Here is a 25542-nt window from a genome sequence, read left to right as displayed (position 1 = left end):
TCTTTCTTAAAAATTTCACTTGCATAATTTCCATATGCATATTCTTAATTTTTTTCTGGATGCTCCATCACATAACCATCCATAATATCTGCCTTATTGAATTTGGATACCTGTCTCCCAAGCCCCCTATACTGCTGTTCCAAACTGTAAATGTTGCTCTCAATTTAGGTCATGTAGTGAGTATCCTAAGTCTTCTCTCTACTCTTCTCCTAAGTTGAATCCACTCTTTTCTAGATAATATGTTTTATTCTTTCTCGGTTTACTTCTTTGCGCTGGGACACATCTTCTGGGAACTAGGATCTCTAGACTCACAGAGCCCAGAGTTATGAGAACAAGAAGACTAAATTTCCCAGAAGGGTCACTGGGAGGGATGATAAGAATTACCACTCTTATTTCCCTTCCCCCCCTTTTTCCTAGACCCATTTATTCTTCCTATTGGAGGCACAACACATTATAATGGTCATTGATTTATGGAAGCTCTTCTTAGCAAGCATTTCCCATGATAATTAAGCTCTAATGCCCCAGTATATCCATTATATTAAATGAATTAACTTTCTTCCTAAGAGTCTAAAATAGTATTAGCTATGGACTATCTTTGGGAAAATTGAAAAAATAGACAATTTTTGGTATGGTCTAAATCTCTCATGGAATTCTGATTAAGAAAGACTGAGATATATAATATACCCTAGAGGATGATATCTACACAAGGTACTATCTCCAAACAGGCACTGTACTTTCAAAAGACCCTTTTGTCACTCTGTCAGGGTAGTATCTTCTTGGTAACACAGTATGTGATAAGACCAGTAGATATTATGGCCATATGTCCAATGCCACATCTTTTTTTTTTGTTATAAAGAAGTGGTTCTCAAATATTCATGTACATTAGATTTATTGGAAGGCATATTAAAACATAGATTTCTGGGCCTTAGCTCAGTTGCATCTCTAATAAGTTCCCAAGTAATGATGAAGGTACTGATCCAGGGACCACACTTTGAGAACCACTGCTGTAAAGTGACTTCTTTGGTCCAATGTATTGTTATGCAAGATCCCAAGCCAATGGCTCAAACGTTCTATGAGCCTTTGGATAGCAGTACAGGTTGAAGCCCTAGGACAGACAAATTTCATACCCATAATATGTGCCACTGTCCTTTCTAGGTGGAAGGGTCCAATGTAATCAACTTGCCATCAAGTGACTGGTTGATCTCCTTAAGGGACTGTATCTTACCAGCATTGGTTCTATTGATGGCAGATTGGACATTAGGCAGAGGGAGTATCTAGAGCAGGCTTGGTGAGTACAAGCCCATGCTGTTGAGCCCATGAATGTCCTCCAATCATGCTACCATTGTATCGCATTCATAGTCTCATTGTGTCAGCACTCAAGTGGTTGATGACAGAGGTTTGCTGATGTCAACTGGCTAAGTCATTCTGATTAATATTTTAGTATTTTGTGGTAGTATTTAGTAGTATCATTTAGTATGATGCTATTTGATATGTAGATAATATGTGAAACAAAGATTTTTACATTTCATGTTCAACTCCCATAAGTCTATCCATGTTATCTTCTTGAATATGCTGAGACTTGATCCTCTGTTATATAATGATCTTTGTTTGTCTCATGATTAAGGAGGCAATTCATCAAGAAGATATAATTTAAAAAAAGTATGCATCCAACATTGAAGCACCTAAATATGTAAAACAAATATTAATAGAATTGAAAGAATAAATAAGCATACAGTGATAGTTGGGGACTTTAATACCCCATTGTCAATAATGGATAGATTATTCAGACAGAGAATCAATAGGAATCATTGGGTTTGGACAACACTAAAAACCAAATATACTAAACATATATACAGAAAATTCTATCCAATGACAGCAGAACACATGTTCTTCCCAAGCACACAGAACATTTTCTAGAATAGATGATACGTTAGGTCACAAAACAAGTCTCAGTTGTCTTTGAAAATCTAACTTGACATGAATAAGTATAGCTACCTCTGTTTTCTTCTGGTTACCATTTGCTTGGAATATCTTTTTCCATCTCTTCACTTTCAGCCTATGTGTGCCCTTAAAGCTAAAGTGTAAGCAGTATATTATTGGATCTTGTTTTTTTTAATCCATTCAGCCACTGTATGTCTTTTGACTAAGGAATTTATTCCAATTACATTTAAAGTAATTATTGATAGGCAAAGACTTACTATTACCATTTTATTAATTGTTTTATGACTATTTTGTATTTCTATTATTAATTTCTTCCCCTCTTGCTGTCTTCTTTTGTGATTTGATAATTTTTTTGTGGTTGTATGTTTCGATATAATCTTTTCTCATGTCTACTACAGATTGTTCCTTTGGGTTACCATGAGGCTTAGATAAAAATCTTATAGTTATAGCATCTTATTTTAAGCTAACAACTTAACTTTGACAGCATACAGAAAAACTATACTTTTACTTCTCCCTCTTCCTCACATTTTAGGTTACTGATGTTACAGTTTACATCTTTTTTATATTGTGTATCCACTAACAAATTATTATAGCTATGGCTATTTTTTGTTTGTTTGTTTGTTTGTTTTAAAAACAAACAAGCCATGTTTGTTTTTAACTTTTAAGCTAGAATTGTAAGTGATTTACATATCACCATTACAACATTAGAGAATCTGGCTTTGACTTTATACTTACTTTTACTGGTGAGCTTTACACATTCATATGTTTTTGTGCTGTTAATTAGCATTTTTTCAGCTTGAAAAACACCCTTAAACATTTTTTTCTAAACGTCTAGTTGTGATGAACTCCCTCAGCGTTTGTGTGTTTCGGAAAGCCTCTATCTTCCCTTCATTTTTTAAGGACAGCTTTGCTACGTATAGTATTTTTGGTTGACAGGATTTTTTTTCAGTATTGTGAATATATCATCCTATTCTCTTCTGGCATGAAAACTTTCTGCTGAGAAATCCACTGATAGTCTTGTTGGGGTCTGAAGGCTTCCTTTTGCACTTAAAAAGAAATCAAAATTCCTCATCATTGCTCTCAAATATCTACATGATCAGGCCCTATCTACCTTTCCAACCTCACTTCTTCCCACTCCCCACCCCCTTTATTATCCTCCAGCTTTTCTAGCTTATTTTTGGTTTGAAACTTTTCAGGTGGACTCCTCCCTCGTGGCCATTGCCGATGTGGTTCCCTCTACTTGGATCACTCTGTCCCCATTCCTTTACATTGTGGGTCCATCTCTCAGCACTTTATTCAAATGATGTACCCTCAGAGTGCCCATTCTCACTACCTCCAATCCAAAGTTAACTGTTCATCTCACTACATCTCCACTGCCAGTTCTCAATCTTTATTACCTTTTCATCATAGTAAAAATCACTATATGAAATGTTCTTATTTATTTAATTGCTATCCTGTTTATGTTTTGCCTCTCACCCTCCCATTTGTTAGTGAGCTGCATCATTTAAAGGCTCTTGTCTCTCTCATTCAGTGCTCTATCCTCAGCACCCTAATAAAGTAGGCACTCAATTCATATTTGATGAATAAGCAATGACTCAGTAAGAAACATTATCTGATTCTTGAGTCCCATTCTACCCAATTTTATTTACATGTATAAAATTAAGCCCAATGATGTATTTATGGCCCAGGTTTAGGCCTTCTTAGAAACCATCCTTCACTCATCACCTCCCAAGCAAATACATTCACCAGTTTCAATAATGCTTAGCAACCTAGAGAAGACCACAGCCTACTTCTTGAACCCAGTCACTACAAACCACTCTGGGATCAAATTCACAACCTATTCCTTTCTCTCTTCCTCCTGGCCTCTTGCTTTATTCCACAGCTATGGTGTGCATTTGCTCTAAAGTTTCCTCAAGCCCTAGTGACAGAGGACTGATATCTGCATCATCATCTCCAGCTCCACTGTGAATTCCCCATGGTCTGTGTGCACTGATATTGAAGCCTTCTCCCCATCACACGTGTGACTCACTATGCCCTTTCCCACTCTATTGTTTCTTTACATGTTTCTACCTGCTACCTTCCACGGTAACTGTTTTCACATGTTTGGGACTATTTTTCTTCCTCCTCCACTATACTGACTTAAAAGCCTCTGGTTCTGCCAATCTAGCCTCTAGGCAGACACTCCTTTTGTGCATGTGAAATGTGAACCACTCATGGCCAAGAACCTAGTATTCTAGCATCTTAAGCGAATGGGCCCCAAATCCAAATCCAGTTCATCATCACGGTCTGGATAGGCAGTCATTGATCTCTTAGCTCTTTCTCTTCCATCTGAAATCTATACTCTCAGCAGAACTGAGTGATAAAAACAGCACCTGTGCACCCAACTAATTTTTTGTTGTTGTTCAGGGGTTTGTATTCTCTATAGACTCTTTCCTAAGAGCCTCTGGTTTTCTCTGTTTTGAGACTCAAATGCTGCCTATTTTCTCTGAAATAGCCAGATTTCCTGTGAACAGGTCTGGACTTTGAGCATCTGTTTATAATCAGTTCTGACATAGGCCAATAATTTCTTTGCTGCCATACTCCTATATACCTCAGAGATCTTTCCAAAAGATATACCAGCACTATTCGCGCTTTAAAATATAGTTCTCTATTGAGTTGAAATCCCAGAGTCAGGAGATCTGCATACCCCACATGAAGGAGAATGAGCAGGTGAGGGAAAAAAAGATGATAGAGAAAAATGAATCTAGTTCCTAAGCAGGAATTATGATGCCCATGGACTATCTGGGAAACTTTAAAAATCTCCAAATGGAAATGGAGGAATTAATGAGGTCACCTCATGTTGTACTTTTTTGCCTTTTATTGCATACCATAAACTTTTCAGAATAACCTGCCTGTGAATTAAAAATTTTGTTGGAATATCACCCACATTTAAGTTATAGACACAATATTAAACAATAACTACTAGGAAATAAGAACATCAAGGTCTTTTCCAAATTGATTAATCAGCTCATTTTGTATTAGTTTGTTTATGTAATTATTAATGCAGTTAATGTTTTAGGCCACAAGGCTATAGCATAAAGTGCTTAAAGAAACAAGTGGTTCAAAACAGCCACCACCAGGAGAATAGAATCCAACAGCATCATGGGGTTTAGAATCAGAACTCAGTTCAAATGCCACTCAATCAGTTGAGTCTGTCACATTCAAACTCCCTGAACTTTCCCATACTCATACATAAAGACATAAGTGAAGACTCCTTTCTGGATTGTTCTGAGGATTTAATGACACACCTGCAGGAGAGCACTAGTGCAATACCTGACACCCGACCACTCAATGTTTGTTTACTCATCTTCCTACCAGATGACCATTCCAAACTCTGAGGTTTTAAACCCCATACAAATATTAGACATTCAGAGCTATGTCCCTTTAAAAAGTAGAAGGAAATAGCTTCGTTCCACCTTCTTAAAGGACATTGGTTAAAACAACCCTTCAATACCTACTCAGTTGTTTTTAGAAAGGAAAATCTCAAGCTTTTTCTACCAGGGGGATGTTTAATATTGGAATACAGGGAGTCTCATGGTATCTGTGTCTCATCCCAGTGAAGCTTTCAGTTCAGAATTCAAACCAGAAAAATCTTAATCCTATCAAAAGAGTATGTACATGGAACAGAAGCAATAGAAGTGGATGAATCAAAATTCGATAAGGGTAGAAAACGCAGGTACACTGAGGGACAGTGTTCATTTGTTTAATGATGAAGTCCTGGACTTTCATATCAAATCTCACCCCGTGTCCTTAGTTTGATTTAGGTGATTTGTTTACATTAATGTAGAGTAAAATGCAAAACTATGGTTCTCATGTCCTATTATGGGCTCAGTCATTCTCAACAAAATATTTTGTTGTCTTTGTGAAGTTAAAGAAACCCTCAAACGAAGGAAGAACAAAACCATGGCCAAGGCCAGTGTACCTTGTTTCCTTTCCTGTTCCCGTGGCAGACATCACACCATGGCACTCATTCCCAAAGACCTTGAATGTGGTCTCAGAATTGCAGCCAAGATAGTGGAGTCCAGGACAGGTAAAGTCAGACTAACAGCTGTGATGACAAGTCTTGTGTCTGTCTAGGTGTACTATGTGCCATGTTGGCATGAGACATGAGAAAAAACATACTCTATCAAGTGATGTCAATAGGTATTTGCCACTGACTGACTCCAAAGAACTTGCTTCTCTTTTGCTGCTCATTTGGCTTGGACTTTTGACCTCAACTCTTTGGCTATCACTGGCTTTGTTCCTGCTATTTTGAATGCCCTATGTGGCACACAGCTCTGCTTCCTCCCTGGCACACACTTAGCTCCAGACCACACTTCAGATGCTCAGTCGGTGCTCTGTTGCTCACTGAACATAGGTCTCTAGGACTTTCCCAGCAGCCAACTGCTTTTTGCTACTCCTACTGGGCAGAGCCTGCTGTGGCCTTAGCAGGCAGCCACTCTCAGCTGTCCTCACCTGGTCTGATTAACCTAGTTCTGGGAAGCTGCTCTGTGGGGTCCATTCTTGCCTGCCCTGGCCTTGTCCAGCCTTGGCACTGGAGGGGCCTTCACAGCCCACATCTTTCCTCAAGGGACAGCCTGTACCTGAGTCAGCCCAAGCCAAAAAGGCAGCCTCCTCTTCCTTTTCTGGATTTGTGGTTCACTCATTATTCCTCAACCCTACCACAGCTGCCTTGGCAGCAACACACCCTAAGGTCTGCTGGGAAAATTCCACACTCTGATTTGGCACCTGCTCCTGGTAGCAGGAGGCCTGAACTGCTGGAAGAACACAGGCATGATGAATTAGATATTGAACTGATTGAAGCAACAGTGGAGTCTCTTTACATAAAAGTGGCCTGCAAAGCGGAATTAAGAAAATGACTTCTTTTCTTTCTTCTGTTAGCAATAAATCCCCTCACCCCAGGACAGCCTCAGCTTGGCAGGTTGACGCCCAGATGATTTCTGATGGCCTACGTGCCGACCGCAAGGCAAGCTTAAGCACTGCCAATTCAGCCCCCACAGAGAATCCCTTCTCTGGGGATGAGAGGTGCTGTTCCAAACCCCAGTGTGCTGGAATGCGTCCACCCTATCCCTTGCATGCGGCTCCAGTGAACAGTGGTCAGCCGAATCAGGAATGCTAAGGGATGGCCTGTCTGTGCAGGAAATGTTAGTCCTTGCTCTGAAATCTGAAACATGAAGAGAAATTTGGCCATGGGAGAGCTGTAGTTCCAAAACTGATAAAAATGGTCCAAAATCTTGCTCTGTCGTATGCTTGGTTACACCAATCCTCAGGATGGCAAATGAGCTTCCATCTTAATTATAGCTGGGGAAAGGATGCATAGAAATTTCTTTGACTTCTGTTTTATTCAGTCTGTCCATTCCAGATAGCTGCTTCCAAAAGGAGGAAAGAAGAAGAAGAGACATAAATAACACTCCAAGGACTGTCTCATTTGCTCTGGAAAATCTCCTAAAAGGTAGCATTGCTCCTCATGCTTCTGGGCATGTGTGGGTCACATGCTGGGAGCCAGGAAGTGACTCCAGACTCCCGCTGTGGTAATGCCCAACCAGGCAGCTAGGGAAGGATAGTAGGCAGCACAGACATAAGCTTTGGCAAACCAGTGTTGACCTCAGGGTTATGTCTGTGACTAGAAATTACATGAGGAGAGAACTCTCAGTTTCCCTCCGTGGGAGAAGGATGGTACAAGCGAGGGAAGGGTAGAATGATTATAATGCCTTCAAGATGTCCAGAAGGGGGAAAAACCCTTAGACAATGAAGAGAAGGAAGCCACTGTCAGCCTCAGTCACGCTGAAAGCATCAGGATTCCTTGATCCCAGAATCAAGGAAAGGGGGCACCTCAATTCCTGTTTCGCACATGATGGATTTCCAGTGCCAAATATCCTGACCAAGGCATTTTGTGGCAAGGAGAAAGGAGATGAATAAATGGGTCAAACCCCACTGGAGACTGTCTCCTGGGGAAAAGCCAAAGAACTGAGTTATTCTGTTTCCCTGTAGTCTGAGAATCCTCACACTACAAGGCAGGGAGCCCAAGCCTCACACAACTGCATAGGCAATAAGGTGCCAGAGAACCTGGCCAGAATGCTGTTTTGCTGTGCGGAGAAAGTGATTGCTTCCTGCCAGGAAGTATGGGACTCCTGTCAGTGAGGATATCAGCAGAAGAGATACAGAACTCACCCCCAAGAGGCAGAGATGTGGGATGTCTATGAAAGTGAGGTGGAAATGCAGCTGGAGCAGTTTGAAGGCAAATATGGCTGCAAATGCAGCTGCCCTCAGCAGGCTCATGGAGAAACGAACCAAAGCCTCTGAGGGCAAATGAAGCAAGGAGATGTGCGGGGATTTGGCACCCCCCACCCCACTTCTCTGCCACCTCCCAGCCTCATGTGGTTCTCATGTGCCAGCAGAGACTCTTGGATCCATGTGAAATCTGCTCCCACTGGTGTTGGAGGTGGGCCATGCGCCTGGATGCCCTATGAATCACCTGCAGCAGGAGGAGATCATCTCTCTCCCATCTGCTGTCCCTGTTCTCAGCCTCCAAATAGAGCTGGCAGCTGGGAATCGGCCAGAGGACCTCAGCCCTCTCCCCCTTTCCCACTCTGCCCACTGGAAGTGAGAGGGCCCAGTCAGCTAACCTTTGTGATCTCTGACTGTCCAGAGTGGGACCATCGTAGCTGCTAAAGATGCCCAGCAAATGCAACTGTTTGTGAGTGACGTTGGAATGTGTCCTTTGGAATCGAGAAGTGTAGAGTCTGTCTGGGAACACTGGGACCAGCACTTCATGCATCGGGGAGCCTCCTCCGCCCTCCTGATTGGCTGGGAACATGGCACAGGCCAGGCCATCTAAAGGAGCCTATTTTTGGTTTTTTGTTTGTTTTCTTTTGTTTTTAGCTGCTTGGGAGGGGGGAGACTAAGAAGCAAACTCCTGTTGTGCTTTTGCTTCTATTCATATTCTTCAACCTGACCACATTTATTTAGAGAATGGTATAACCTGAAAGGTACCAGGGACCTCAAGGGGTCTTCTGGCCTGGTCTCTTGCTTCCAGGAAGCTCTGTAATATGAAACCATTCAAGACAGAAAAGACATAATTTTAGCAGCAAAGGTTTTTCCTCCCTGCCACCTCCAGCATCTGCCAGATGCCCTGAAAATTTCACAGATGAAAGTTGCTCTATTAAAAATATGTACTCAAACTAAATACAATTTATAGTGGAGGTTAGGATTGAATTCTTAAAAAAACAAACAAATCTTATTTATTGCTTAGTATATACCAGTCACCAATGAAACTGAGGTCTAGGGAGACTTATTAACTTCCCTGTAGACATAGCTAGTAAGTCAGAGGATTAGAGTTTGAATCCACACCTCCTCGGTCCCAGTCCAGTGCTCTCACCATAATACCATAAGGAAAGGAAGGAAATGAGAAGTTTGAGTTTTAAAATTTTAATTATGGAATTTCTTTTAAACAATATAGTTTGAAGTAAGTGTATTTCTGACTTCACAAAAAATATCTTTGCCGGTAAAATTCATAGGAGACCTAAAATGTAACCTAAATGTAATCTATAATATAATCTAAAACTTGAGAAAACAGTGTTTCACAAACAAGGTGAGCATGGTCTTGATAATGTGGTCTTATTTTGCTTAGCAAAACCCTTTCTCTTGGCCACTCCCATCTTAATGAGTATGAAACCAAATGAATGGAATCCCAAGTAAGGACAAATCCTGGAGAATGAGGTTCATGGCCTCTCCTATGATGAGGTAGGCTTGCTTGCTATATGGCCGCTTGATCCAATGACAAACTTCCTTCAAAAATTAGAAAGCATTTAGAATTTCTGCTGTTGTAACTTTTGAGAGATGCAGTCAAGGGCTCTTTGCCAGTTCTTTCTCAGCATACCTCCTACCCCAGAGCTGGCAAATTAGGGGAAGGTAAGCTGGTACTCACCCATCCTCCACCCATGGCAGTCATGGCTAATTTGGCATGGCACTCTTTCCCACTGACCTTTCGTGTGACTCAGAATTCTTAACCCAGCACCTAAGACATAAGTTGTCAACAGAAGGAACCAACATGTGAATGGACATCAGTTGCCAACATGGTTTTCCTTGCTTCTTTTGACTCAGAAGGATGCTGGTAGCTCCCACTGTTCTGTTCAGTTTGCTCCTTGTTTTCATTCAACTATGGCAAGGTCACATATCTTCTTACACCCAGATCTATAGATATAATATAGTTTCATATTCTGCTACAGCTGCTCTTATCACCCTTATCAGACAATGGGGAAGAGACAAGGAAGAGTTCTGCACTTCAGACCAGCTTGCCTCAGACTTTTATGTGCGTATGAATGAATCACCTAGGGATCTGGTTAAAATGAAGATTCTGATCCATCATGTCTGAAGTGGGTCCTGAGTTTTGCATTTCTAAGGAACTCCTAGCTAAAGCTGTTGATTTGGGGCCCATACTTTGAGTAGTAAGGCTTTTAGACATGACAATAAACTTAGTCATGTATTATATTTTAGTATTAATATTATAATTTAAATAGTCTCCTTATGTAATTTTGTAGCCTCTCTTACATAAAATACTTAATTCCTTCAGAGTTCTGTCTCCTCCCCCACAGGAATAGTGTCTGGGTATTTGGGGAAGAAGTATGTATTAAGTGACCTCATGGTGGAATGGTATTTATGAGCCTACTTGGAACCCTCTGGACATACCTAGACCTAGTGGCTGGTCTGGGCTGCTTTATGAGCTGGTGGCCACTAAGGTTTAACTGGTCTCTTCTCTGGACCTGATGGTGCTGACATTTTCAGAAACTGATCTGATAAACTGATCTTGCAAAGATATTATACATGACATTGATTTCCTGTGTCAGTGAATCTCCTGTGTCAGAGAATCGGTGAGCATCTAGAGAATTGTAAGCAAGATGGAAGACTAAAGTTTGGGACCAGAGGGTTCAATGGCTCTGAAATCTCCGGTGGCTACCTAGGGATAAGACCACACTGAAATGTACAATGTCTCCAAGCCTTAGTTTCTTTTGCTATAAATCATGTCCATACCAGAGGGGTTTTGCCCTGCACAACCCATACTTTTAGTGCCCTCCATAACTACAAGAAGCATAGTGAATCTGCTTTTGGTTTTACTTCAATCTAAGTAAAACCTGAAATCTGTTGAAGTAAGAGTATGGGAGATGACATCAAGTAAGCCTAAGAATCCCAAACCCCAAGTCTTGAGAATTCCAGAACAAGGGTCAAACTTAATGACAAGTGACTCTCCCTAAGTACGATTTAGTCATCTTTTCACCCATCTATCTCGCCAGAAACATTTGTTAAGCATTTAAATGTGTCACATGCAAAATAGTACACTAGGTATGAGTCAAACATTTAAGGTAACCAAACATATATAAAGTTCAGGGTCACAATTCAGAAACACAAATTTTGTTGCCTTAATTTGCAAAAGGAATGTAGCATAATTTTGTTCGCACAAAAAAACCTTTTTCAGAGTGGTCTTGACTTAAGTTTTGTTGAAAGCCCTTTTAAGTAACACTCTAAAGAGTCCCTGACATTTTCTCGGGATACTGCAAACCATGGCTTTTAGAATGCTCTACAGATTGCCACTGAGAGCTCCCATTAACTTGCAAATCCACTTGACTATCAAAAGCGAAATGAGGATAGGAGCCAAAGTCTTGTAAATAGAAAGAGGTCATTATTACACTGATGGAACCAAGTTGCCCAAGCCTTTCCACCAGACTAATGAATTCTCCCAGTCCCTTTTCACTTTGGAAAGAAGGAGCAGACAGACTGGGTGACTTGCCCAAGGCCACAGAATGTACTACCACCAGGGTTTGTAATGAGACATATAGTTCCTGGCTTTCAGGACCTTGCCTTCACAGCCCTACCTCTATTTGGCTACAAGGGTTAGTCTGAAGACAAAAAGAAATGAATTAGAAAGTGTCATTTAGGGGCACCTGGGTGGCTTAGTCAATTAAGCATCCAACTTCGGCTCAGGTCATGATCTTGTGGTTTGTGAGTTTGAGCCCCGCGTTGGGCTCTGTGCTGACAGCCCAGAGCCTGGAGCCTGCTTCAGATGCTGTGTCTCCCTCTCGTGTTCTGCCTCTCCCCCTCTTGTGTTCTATGTCTCTCTCCCCAAAATAAATAAACATTAAAAAAAAAAACAAGGTATCATTTAGCTGTTATTTTTATAGTCCTATTGTAGATGACATCTGCCCCTTGTGAATTTGCTCAGTACACAAGGAAAGCCAAGGATTTTATTACTCAGACAGCGAATAAAGCCTGGTCACCAGTCCTGGAATTGGTGGGAGGCCTGCCAGTCCTTGAGTCTTTGGAAAGGGAATGCTGATAGGCCTTGCTTGCAGCCTTGCCTTGTCCTGAGCCAATCATGTCAGGAGACTTAGCCCTCTACATGGAGTAGGAAATTAACTCATGACATCAGTAGTCCCAGTGTTGAAGGTATGAGTACGTGAATGACCAAGTTTATCTCACCCCTAGTATCCTTTCTCTTCCAAAATGATGATCCACTTTACAGAATGGAAATAAGTTGTTTTCCCTAGCCCCCTCATAATGCACTAAGATGGGAAGATAGTTCTAAGCCTCAAATTCCTTAGCTGACTCTTGCTAAATCCCAGAACTTGGAGTCAAAGGGCACTTGCATGCAGCCGAAGGGCACTTATTTTTCAGCCAGTCAGCACCTGGCTGAATCTGGGCCTACAATCGACAGTCCAACAGAAGCCATGGTACTTTTTACCTCCTTGCACATCACTCAGGGTCTGAAACTCCCTTTGTTAGCTTAGCATGAGGGATGGCTTCCCACTGGCACTTATGTGAACCACACTTAACATTCTAACCCATTAAAAGCCCACTGGACCCTATGCATCGGGCCCATGACTAAGCTAGCTGGGGTTAGCCTCTGTAGGTAGATTGCTTCTCTTTCACCTAAACCTTCACCTTAGCTTTCTCATTCTCCCCACCAGTGTAAGTTTTGGCAACTTTAGAAAGGTGCCCATACCCAGTGTGATAAGGTCAATAAGGGGCAAGGTGCAGGTCTGTGTAAGAGAAACTGTAGGAGTAGTCCAGGGGTTGGCAGAGTGAGTTACATAGGATCTGTTCCCAGATCTACCTATCGGCTGCCTGGAGAAATGGCCGTAATTACCCTGATAAATATAACATGCACATTACCACCCTTTGCTGGAGAACCTGCCCTATATCCCATGCTTTAGAAGTCCCTGCTCTTACGCTGACCCAGGTGAGTGAGAGTCAACAAGTCTGAGAAGACACGCCTACCCAGGGCCCTGGAATTCCTGTCCAAACAGTTCAAGGTTCATTTTTAAGACCTGCACGGGGGTCTCTTCCCCAGACTCATCCCTGACTAGTGGACAATGAGTGTTATGTGCAGAGGCAGGTGGTGGAGATTGGGGGTTGTGCTCAAGTGGGTTGGGGTCTCCACACACACATGCATGAGGCCCCTCCTGATGTGACTTAGAGCTTCCTTGAATACTCCAGGCCAAGGGCCCATGCAGCCCAGGGCATGAGAAATCCCCAAACCTTCCTTTCTGGAACACTTTTCTACTTCCATCTACTAGGTCAGCTCATGAATTCTCATGGGTTCAAATACCAGCTTCATGCTAATGACATCTTAATTTATATTTTTATCCACTGAGCTCTAGAGTATCTACCTGATATGCCTGCTTAAATAAATCAGATATCTCAAATTTAACATGGTTAAAACAGATTTCTTGATTTTTCCCCCACAAGATATTTCGCTCCCATCTCCAAGCTTCCTCACCTCAGTAAACGGTGTCACTATCCACCCAGTTGGTGAATCTGAACGACCTAGAAGCACAAACTAGAAGATCCTAGGAGGATCTCTCCCTCTTACCCCACATCAAATCTATTGGCAAATTCTATTGGTTCTACCTCAAATCTCTTTCTTCTCTCCCTTTCCACTGCCATCCCTTTGGGTCAGGCCACCATCATCTCCTGCTGGACAAGCGAAGTAACTTCCTGACTGGTTTTCCTACTTCCACTCTTGACCTCCTACAGTATATTTTCCCCAGAGTGACAAAAGTGCTCTTCTGTCCATATAAATTAGATCATGCCTGTTAGCTGGGTAAAAGGGGGAAATGGCTTCTCTCAGCCTTATGGATGTGGCCCTCACCTGCCTCTCCATCCTTATCTCATGCCTCCCTCCTTCTCTTTTGCGGTCTAGTCGGGCTGGCCTTTCACTTCCTTCAAGCCCCAGGCTTTTCTACATCTTGTATGGCCAACAACACCTCATTGTGAGATTTCAGCTTAAATGTCTCCTGCCCAGAGGGCCTCTCTTGAGCAGACCCACTAAAAACTGTTCTGATCTGCCCAACCTCCACATTGATTCTCCTTCTCAGCCCTTTGTTTCTCCGTGCATAGCACTTACTGTACTTGAAATGATTATTTTAAATGATATATTTTCTAATGTATCCTACAAGAATATAAGATTTAAAAGACAGGGCGATGTCTGCTTGTTTCTTAGTTCTGTCCACTGCCTAGGGCAGTGTGAGGCACATAGTCAGCAATGGGGAAGCATCTGATGTATGTATAATGAAGACTAGGGCAGGATTGGTGGGTGTGGTAGACACATAAGTAAGAATAACATTAATGTCCCTCAGGGACCCAGACCTCATCATTTTTCCACACTCCAAAGAGTCAACCGCCAATGTTTCAAGTTCCCTTTTCTCCTGATCACTGATGTTGGTTTCTAGATCCTCTGTATTTGCCCTCAGAGGGCCCCTTCTAATCTGTTTCTATAGAAAGCATTTAAGACCCTGGCTAAAGCTTAAGCTAAGAACTTCCACTGGGCCTCAGCTATTGAGAGAAATCAGGTCCTACCCTGAGAGTGACAGGTTACAGCTCCGCTCATGGGGGCAGCCCCGTCCTCAGAGAGCCCTGTGGGGTTTCTTGGGCACAGAGATTACAGAGAGCCTCTCTGTTTGGGGTGGGTTTTCTTTGCTTTGTTTTCTTGTGTGCTCAGTGGCTTGTTCCTAACTGGCGGCCAATCACCGCACTGCCAGATGGTGCGAAAGATTTACCGGAATTTCATTTTCAAATAAACCACAAGCTTGGATGAGCTAATGTTGTTCCACATAAAAAAGCCACAAAACTGGACAAATTAGAGTTGTTTCAAGAAAAGAAACTTGTCCAAGCCATCAGCTCTGCCCTTCTCAAAGAGCTCTGATAGCTGCATTAAGACACGGGGGCTGGGGTCATTCTCGTGTGAGGCCACCACACCAAAGGATGGGTGGGGAGGGAGCACCCCCCATCCCTTACTGCTGACTCCACAGAATAACTTGGAAGTGCCGTGGGGAATTTCATTCTTCCGTGGAACTGAATTGTCTCTCTCAAGTTTGTCTCGGTTACACCAAGAGCCCAAGGATGACAAAGGCCTCTTCCAGTCCATTGGAAATGGCTGCAGTTTCCCTCCAAATACAGACTGCCTGTGAGCTTTCCTGGACAGCAGGTCACATGATGGCTACTCAGCAGGGATAGGAAGGCAGATGACTTATACACCACATGGAGAGGGGCTAACCCTCAGCAGTAATGGCTGAGTAGTAATAGCCTGGTAGACATGATACTTCCAAGGTCAGAACCCCAGATCCGAACCCCAGTTGTGGGATCATGGGCAGGTTGCATGCCTCTGAACCATACTGTTTTCTCGTCCTTAGGATAGAGAAAATAATATTTAGCCAACATGGCCATCTTAATTGTAAAATTGAGGTAAATGGCCTTTGACTGTACCTGACACATGTAGTAAGTGCTCCCTAAATGTGGCTGCTATGTGGGGCGATGAGGAGGAGGATGATGTCAGCTGTGTGGCTGCCTCCTCATCCTACAGCACTCGGAGCCAGTCCCAGAGGTGGTGCGTCATCTGCTTCCTGTGGTCAGCTGAGCTGAACAAGATACTATGGAGTAAATCAAGCTAGGAAATCAATCAATATAACTGAGGCCAAAAGAGCCCTTCTTAAAGAATCTAAAGATCTGCTTTCTCTTTTATCCTTTCTTTTCTCAACCAAACTCCAGAATAGGCCCCTTCTGACCTTTGCGTTAAGTTAGAATTCTATGAACTCACCTCCCTTTGGAAACTTTATGTCATAAATAAATGTAGGAATACTCTAAAAGGGGTGTCTGTGATCTGGGGGCTGGAACTTCATTTTGCTATATGGGATAAAGAAACCTGGAACTTACTTGAGCAGAGATTCGGGTTTATGGGCTAGATAATATAATAACAACCCAAATAGCTACCATTTATTGTACTTTCCAAGCCAAACAACTTTATATACTTCATTCTATTGAATCTTCACTATAAACCTATATTTCCCCCATTTTATGGATGAAAATGCTAAAGGAAATCTCCACTAGTTGTAAAAAGGCCATTATCTGCTTGACCATCAGAACTGCTCCTGCTAGTCTAACTCACTAACATATTTTGGGGTAGAAATCCCTGGAGACGAACAGTACGTTAACATTAAATAATGAGAGTCATGGTAATGATACTGTTAAAATCACTATCATTATCACTAATGAAGGTTTAAAAAAACGTTCAGGATGTTTTATATGTTTTACCTCAGACCTCACAACCACCCTATGAGGTAGACACTCTCAGTGCCTCCATTTTACAGATGAAGGAACCAAGAAGAGAAGCTAATTGTATGTCAAAGTCACATGGCTGGCAGTTGGTACCAGAGCTGGGATTCAAACCCAGGCAGTTTGACCTTGACCTTTAGATGCTGCTTCTCCGAAGCAGAGCTCTCAGCCTCCTGAGCTTTGTGCACTGAGGAAAATGTTCCCTACATTGTCCTTTAAGCAAGACACCCTGAAATTCTTGCAGCATCCTTTACAACATCAGGTAGAACCACCAGCTGCATGAGAGACACCCGCATGTGCACGAAGATTTGGGTTGTGATTTGCTAAAGAGGGACAATGGGCGGCTATGACTTCTTTTTTTTTTTTAAGTTTTTTTTATGTTTATTTTTGAGAGAAAGAGAGACAGACAGAATGCAAGTGGAGTAGGGGCAGAGAGAGGAACACACAGAATCCAAAGCAGACTCCAGGCTCCGAACTGTCAGCACAGAGCCCAATGCGGGGCTCAAACTCACAAACCCCAAGATCACGACCTGAGCTGAAGTCGGACACTTAACCAACTGAACCACTGAGGCACCCAGAGGTGGCTGTACTTCTTGCCTTGCATTTTGAAAAGCATCACAGGGGATGGGGAAGAAGGTTATAAGAAATTGTTTGCTGATGTGAAAAGTCTGTAAAGTTTGACTGCATTTCTTAGAAGAGGGACAAATAATTTCTGGTTCATTTTCGCACAGGGCTTAATTTCGTTTTCTGGAGATTCTGTTTGTTTGCTTAACTCAGAACATGATGAAATGTAGAATAGCTTAATTTTTTATGTCTGGCTGAAACTGAACCTTTTAACTTCTCAGTTGATATAAATAGGCACCCCCCCCCCAACATATCAGACTCATTTCATTTCTGAGAATTAAAATAAGGTTTGGAGAAAGCTCTATTCGTTCTGCAGCTCCTGTCTTCACCCCGACACTCCTGGATCCCGACTGGGGCCTGGAAAAGGCTGCAACTGCCCAAGATAGGAAAACCCCTGTCAGGCCAGCCACAGGCCTAAATAAACAGTGACTCTCCTCACAGACTGCCCAGCTAAGCTTCAAATGTCCCTAAAGTTCCCTTCAGCAGCTCGACACGTGAGCCCTCTGGGGGCCTGCATTTCAGAACTTTCTGTGGTGATTTCCCTTCCCAGGGCAGGCACCCCCGGGCACTGACTCAGTGCTTATCATTCTTTACTAGAACTTCCGGATGAAGCAATGCAGGGGAGAAATTCACTGTTTCTACTCCCTAAATCTGACCATGACTCATTATTCAGCAAACACCAAATGGTTCCACATCCTCCTCCCAAGAAGGAGGCACAGAGCCCGTTACATAAGCAGCGGTCGACAGCTGCTCTTGGGTAATTGAAAGTGAAGCCTTTCTGACTGGAAACCCTGCTGGGAGTGACATGACTCTTTCTTCACCCCATGATACTAATCTTTATGAGGGGAGAAACCGCTCCAGGAGAAGGCCCCCGAACCTGGGTGTGCTGCAGGGGTTTGTTTTTTGCACAGTAGGCCTGATGTTTGAAATAGCTTGTATTTTCTGCCTTGTTAAAACGCGGCCCCTCCACGGTGTTTCTGATCTTATCTCTTGATGAGCTGGAGCAGAGCTTCGTGAGGCAGACTCTCCCCGGGCACGCTCAGCCGAGAAGGAAACATGGCGTGGGGTTTCAGTGCCCAGGGACCCACCCAAGAAGGACCACCCAAGAATGATCATCTTTGGGGGAGGGAGTCTTCGCAAAGACTGTTTTTGTGTAATAAGCTCAGCACTGTGATCAGAGACAATAGAGTTGAATTGCAAAGGAGACAGTTGTTTCTGGTTCAGGGAGAGAAGTGATTTTAAATTGCTCTTCGAAAGAAACAGAGGGGTTAGACGAGATCATCTCTGGGCTCAGTAATCCTGTCTTCTTTCCTAGCCTGCAATGCCAAGGAATTACTTTTGAGTAGTGGCAAAACAAATTCTGAAAATCCATTTCTGGAATTTGCTTCACACAGAGAAGGCCTGCTTATAAATGCCACAGGAAGTACAAACTGATGAGAAGGAGGCTATCTTTTTTTAATGCCACCCCTAGGAGGTTGGGGTGTGTGTATACCCGGCTCCTTACGCAAGACCACAACCCTCCTTAGCTGGGCCTCACTGTCTGCCTGGGCTGAGTTGGGAAGGGCTCCTAGGGAAGGACTTGTGGGAGAGGGAGCATATCAGCATGAGCTTGGCAATGTTGCAGTCCTCAAGGGGAATGATCCAGGAAACATCCCCAACATCACAGAGAAGTTAGATCCTGAGAAGGCTGGCCTAAAGCGCTCAGGAAGACCAGCAACTTTGGGGCATTTTGGTAAGAAATGGAGATGGAATGATGTTGAGTTATCCAAATGTGGTATGTCGCCATGAAAAGGGAATTGTCTTGAGGTTCTCAGCCTTCCCAAACGTCAGAGAAGTGGTATTATAAGCTGAATTGTGTCCCCCTCCATTTGTGTGTGGAAGTCCTAACCCTTAGGATCACAGAATGTGACTGTACTTGGTGATAGGACCTTTAAAGAGAAAATTAAGTTAAAATGAGGTCAGAAGTTGGGCCCTAATCCAATATGACTGGTCTTCTTATAAGAAGAGATGATTCGGACACACACACCTGCAGAAGGAAGACCATGTGAGACACAGGGAGAAGACAAGCATCTGTAGGCCAAGGAGAAAGGCCTCAGAAGAAACCAACTGTGTTGACACCTTGATCTTGGACTTCCAGCCTTCAGAGCTGTGAGACACTAAATTTCTGTTAAGTTCCCCGGCCTATGGTAGTTTGTTGTGGTAACCCTAGCAGACTGCCACATGGTGACCCTGCAGTTCCCCTAGACTTGGAGACCTTGGCTTTTCTTTGTAGCTCAAAGACTGACCTCTTATATACTGTTCTCAGAAGACAAGCTAGGGCATGCAGAGAGAGAGGGCTTCCTTTCGCTATTACAATCCCTGAGCATGAATGGAACTGTGAAGACCAAGTTTCAAGGCTCTTTGAGCAAAACGCAAAGGCCCATAGGCCTGGTGAGGAGAAGCATAAAAGTCTTCCAAAGGCCCCAATAAGGAAATACAATTATGTGGGCTTTTTAGGCCAGGACATTTTGACCAGCACCATCTGAATAGAGTGCACTCAACCTACAAAGCATTTTCCCTGAGCCCCAGTTTACAACCACATTCACCTGGAGCCTGGCCAGGACTTCAGAAGCCCCTACTCAGTCAAGAAACTGCCAAAGGAGTGCTTTATCCATGTGCCTCGAGCCTATCAAGGGAGACTAATTTTAGACGTTGGCTGAGAGGGTCTCAGTCGACCCTTGAGGAACGAATCCTGCCTGATGCACAATACTAGATAGTCGGCTATTAGCTTTGGTAGAGCTCAGTTTTGTGTTCTGTTTCCTGTGAGGCACGTATCGGACACCAGCATGAGCAGGATAACAGCCTGAAAGATTAATGACTGGATCCCTCTCCCCACCCCCACTGTATCAATTGCTTCAGTTTTATCTTTTCTAACCTTCCAGAAATCCGATATTTTAACTAAATATTCTAGCTTTGCCTTCTCCCTCCCCCTCTCTCTCTTCCTTTCCTTTCCTTTCCTTTCCCTTCCTTCCCTTCCTTTCCCTTTCTTTCTTTCTTTCTTTCTTTCTCTTTCTTTCTTTCATCTATTTTAGTTAAATGTTCTTTGGTTCCTGGCAAAGCTAACCTCAACTGTTAACGTTCCGGTGTGGGCTGGCAAGTTGGAGTTCAAGCTGCCCTTCAAAGTTGCATCAGTGCCTTGTCCCTTCTACAACACCCACACGAAGAAGAGGACAATAGGGCGCTGTGAGCCAGTGTCTCAGGACAGTTTCTCAGAGCCACTCCCCCCTAACACTACTCTTCCCGCTGCGGGGGCTCTCAGGTATGGGTGGGATCTGACGGAAGCTGGTAACTTCATCATTTAATCCAAGACAAAAATTAGAGCTGCATTAAGAAGAAAACAGAGCACAAAGAGCATCTTAGCACCTGCTGCAATTCAGAGCTGAAGTGTATTTTAGAGAAAAAAATTAAACCCTCAACCCATAGGTAACCACTAAATCCTGACATAAATGCCTCATAAACTTGGAACTTCCAACACAGCCCTGAGAATGCCACTCTCTCCCACGCACTGACGGCAGGCCTGGCCCTCTGCCAGGGAGTTCAGTTGCAAAGCTGGAAACTCCCTGACTTAAAACAATGTCTGGGTGTTTTCTGCTTCATAGGACCTCTGAAGGAGGGTAAAATTTTAATATTTGTTGTTTAATTTGACTTCTCTTACTTTCTGTGCCTATGTGTTTCATTCACCTTCATTATCATGCTTGTTAGGAATGTGCCAGCCAGAAAAGGAGGGGCTATACATAACCCAAGGAAACAAATGAAGAGATGGCTTCAGGTTCATTGTCCATTGCGGAGCAATGTGCTTGGGTACTGCATAGGATAAGCCCGCTCCAAAAAAAATAAGACATAGTCCCTGGTTTCCAGGAGTTTACAGGCCAAGGAGTCCAGACAGAAGAGCAATCATCCCATTAGATACTGATTTCTAAAATTCATGTCCTTTTGATTCTTCACCTTCTTCTCTCCTTTCATTGTCCCACCCCTTCATCTATCCCTTTCCCTCTTCCTCTTCCTTTACTGGAATAGAGGTGAGAACACATAGCTTATCTTCTATTGCTCTTAAGGTCAAGGACAGAAGGAAGTGACTTGGAGATGTCTTTGAAGTAATCTCCCCTATCCAATCCAACTTCTCTTTGTTGAAGTTTTTAGGAGTGGAATATGAACAAAGAAAAAAAGTGGATGCAGAAACACCTCATCAAAAAGTATTCACTAGCAGGGAAGAATATTATGAATGCACAAGTGGTAAATCACATAATTTACATATGAAAGAGGGCCGTGGGCACTCCAAGGGGCACCTTCCCTGAGCCCCAGTTTACAACCTCACCCACCTGGAGCCTGGCCAGGACTTCAGAAGCCCCTGCTCAGTCAAGAAACTGCCAAAGGAGTGGTTTACCTTATAGATAAGGAACAGGAGACCCAGGAAAGTTGGAGATGTGTTCAAGGAGAGAGAGTAATCACCAAAGGGTCTAAGACTTTGGTTTTTCTATTTCTAAGTCAATTCTCCTTCTCTAGGTAAATGTCCCCCCTAGATGCCAAACAAACATATATGATTGGGGAGGCCATCCATGGCCTAATACTACCCCACACTTACCATCACCTTCACCTGCAAGTTCTTTCCTCTTCTCCCATCACATTAAATGAAACTGCCCAGGGATGGCATTTTAAGGTGTTATCTGTCAGTTATGTGTCCATGTACATGAGTAATGGGAGGAGGATGGAACAAAGGCAACATTGAGCCCTGAGTGCTGACCTGCCTCCACTGATCGGGTGGCCTTGAACAATGCATTTAGCAGAATAATCTAGACGAGTGCTGTCCAATAGAATTATAACATGAGCCCGGAATGTGAGCCATCTGTGTAATTTCGAATTTTTTAATGTTACATTTAAAAACGTAAAATGAAACAGGTGGGATTCATTTTAATGATACATTTTATTGAAACTAGACTATCTAAAATACTATCATTTCAAACTGTCATCAATAAAAATGTATTAGTGAGATATTTTAAATTCTTTTTTTTTAGTACTATGTGTTTGGAATGCTGTGTTTATTTTGTACTTGAAGCACATTTCAGTTCAGACTAGCTATTCCAAATGCTCCCTGGCCACATGACTAGTGACTACCATATTGGACAGGGCAGATTTAGATCTGTTTTATCATTTGTAAAAAGAAAGGATAAGACTATCAAACTGTCTTTGCTTAGATTCCTAGGAATTCTTAAGAGATGCCTCAAGGACTGTGTGTGTGTGTGTGTGTGTGTGTATGATGGATTTGGGAAGGGTGGAGATGGCCAGCTTTGGATCATCTACTTCCCACTTCGTGCCAAATACTTCCAGAATTAACTGGAAGTATTTAAATCTTGGACATTGGTGTGAGATTTTGTTGGGAGAAGAATGTCCATGGCTAAATAAAGACACTAAAAACCCTTGCACACCATAACCTGCAAGTTGTACCAAGAGCCCTAGCCCAGCTTCTGGAGTTATGGAAAGAAGAGTAAACAGTCACCTGCCAAGACAGAAAAAAGGCCAGATGACAAGCATGGGAGTCAGCCCGCCCTGCAGCTGGTTGCAAAAGACATATGGCCCCATAGTTGTGGCCTGTAAACCAGTGGGTCAGGCATAGACTGACTCCTTTCCACCTGGTCAAGTTAATGGATAACAATTCCTGTTATCGGCTGGGCCTTTGTCTGGTGGGGCTGTTCTGGAACCCTAACCTTTTCCCTAGGCCAGAGTGTCTGGAATCTGGGCTGAGTGATACACAGAAGTCTCAGAAGACAACAGACAACAGAACTCTGTCTCTCTTGCTCCTGAAGCATCCTACCTGGTGGATACTCTGCCCACGGGGGCTCCATAGGTGGCTCCAAGAATTCTTCTTGCTCTTGCCATTTAAACATAGAAGAAAATACACACAACAGCAAAACAGCTGTAATATTCAAACAGCTATATCAGCAAAGGATGCAGTGTTGGAGGATATCATTAAATCCAGCTTCAAGCCCAGCAGCCAGTACACCCACTCACTTCCCAGGCCAAAGCCAGTATGAGATGAAGCTCATGGTTGCAGTGCTCTAAAACCCAAGTGCTCAAGAAATTCATACATTTTGGTTAGATTACTATCCTTCATGTAATGAGTTATGAAGTAGCCCCACTGAGTTCAGTTAGACATACGGTCTTCACCCTTCTGGAACTTCTTAAATATTATGATAAAATGAAGATGTTCTCCTCATCTGTTTTCTAAGGATTCCCAGAGTGTTAGGAAGCTAGAAAAGAGCAAAATGTATAGCAGTCCCTGACATTTTTACATTACCAAGGAGATAATTAAAAACATAGCCTGGAAAGGATATTTCCACAAAAAAATTAAAAATAGAACTACCATATGAGCCTGTAATTCTACTTCTGGGTATTTATCTAAAGGAAATGAAAATACTAACTGGAAAAGATAGTATTGGAAAATGGAAATATGGAAAATACTAACAGGAAAAGATAGTATAACAGATAGTAAAAACAGCCCCATGTTGATTTCAGCATTATTTACAATAGCCAAGACATGGAAACAAGTATCCATCAACAGATGAATGGATTTAAAACCTGTGTCATAAATATATACAGTGGAATACTATTCAGTCATAAAAAGGAAAGAAATCCTGCCATTTGTGACCAGGATAGACGTTATGGCATCAAGCTAAGTGAAATACATCAGACAGAGAAAGATAAATACCATATGATCTTAATTACATGCAGAACCATAAACAAAACAAAACAAAATGAAAGCAAAAACTCCGAGCTCACAGATACAGAAAACAGCTTGGTGGTTGCCTGAGATGGGGGTTGGAGGTGGGTGAAATAAGTGAATGTGGTCAAAAGGTATGAATTTCCAATTTTAAAATAAATAAGTTCTGGGAATGTAATGTACAGCATTAATATTACTGTACTGTATATTTGAAGGTTGCTAAAAGAGTAGATACTACAAGTCCTCATCATAAGAAAAACATTTTTGTAACTATGTGTGGTAATGGAGACTTATTGTGATGATCATTTTACAATATATGCATATATCAAATCTTTATTACCATAATGTTATGTGTCAGTTATATCTCAATGTTCATAAAAGGTGAGGGCTAGTCCCAAATCCATCCCTGAAAACGAATGAACAAAAATAACTTAAAATAAAGATGTTTCCAGGGGCACCTGGGTGGCTCAGTCGGTTAAGCATCAACTTTGGCTCAGGTTATGATCTCCCGGTTCGTGAATTTGAGCCACGCATCAAGCTCTGTGCTAACAGCTCAGGGCCTGGAGCCTCCTTCAGATTCCCTCTCTCTCTCTCTCTCTCTCTCTCTCCTCCTCCCCCACTCGCACTTTGTCTCTCTCTCTGTGTCAAAAATAAATAAATATTAAAAAAAGTTTTTTTAAATAAACTGTTTCTAAGAAGAAAAGATAGAAAGAGTGTACATTCTCCACTCTCCTCCAATCTCCAACACTCTTCCAACTCTTGGCCTTTCAGTTCCCTCTCGTTAGGGGTATTTGGATCTTTGGGCTGAGCATAAACAGGAATCCTCAGAAAGAAAGCTCTGCATGTTTCTCCGGGTACAAGGGAAGATACCACCTAAGTGTCTAGCAGCATACAAATAATAATTAGTCTTAGAATGAGCAAGACACTGTGCTGCACATGTACTATGGGGCATTGCTTTATTTAATTTTACAACAACCTTCGTCAGTCCCCCATGATTTATAAAGAATGAATTGTTTTAGTGAGGATCAGACACTTGCCCAGTATTACAAAGTGGGATGTGATAGAACTGGGACTCTAACTCAAGCTTAGAGGCCCATGTACCTTATGTGTACCATTCCCTTGCCACCCTTAGGATGATGCAATGCATTTTTATTTTTTTTCTAAGATTTTTTTTTTATTTTATTTTTTTTAATTTTTTTTTTCAACGTTTATTTATTTTTGGGACAGAGAGAGACAGAGCATGAACGGGGGAGGGGCAGAGAGAGAGGGAGACACAGAATCGGAAACAGGCTCCAGGCTCCGAGCCATCAGCCCAGAGCCTGACGCGGGGCTCGAACTCACGGACCGTGAGATCGTGACCTGGATGAAGTCGGACGCCTACCCGACTGCGCCACCCAGGCGCTCCTAAGATTTTTTTTTTTTAATGTTTATTTATTTGAGAGAGAGAAAGCACAAACTGGGGTGGGGCAGAAAGAGAGGGGGACAGAGGATCAAGTAGGCTCTGTGCTGACAGCAGAGAGCCTGATGCGGGGCTTGAACTCACAAACATGAGATCATAACCTGAGCCGGAGTCAGACGCT

Source organism: Panthera uncia, chromosome B4 (genome assembly GCF_023721935.1).
Source record: "Panthera uncia isolate 11264 chromosome B4, Puncia_PCG_1.0, whole genome shotgun sequence".
NCBI classification, from domain to species: domain Eukaryota; kingdom Metazoa; phylum Chordata; class Mammalia; order Carnivora; family Felidae; genus Panthera; species Panthera uncia.
Note: the sequence above shows the minus strand (reverse complement) of the source record.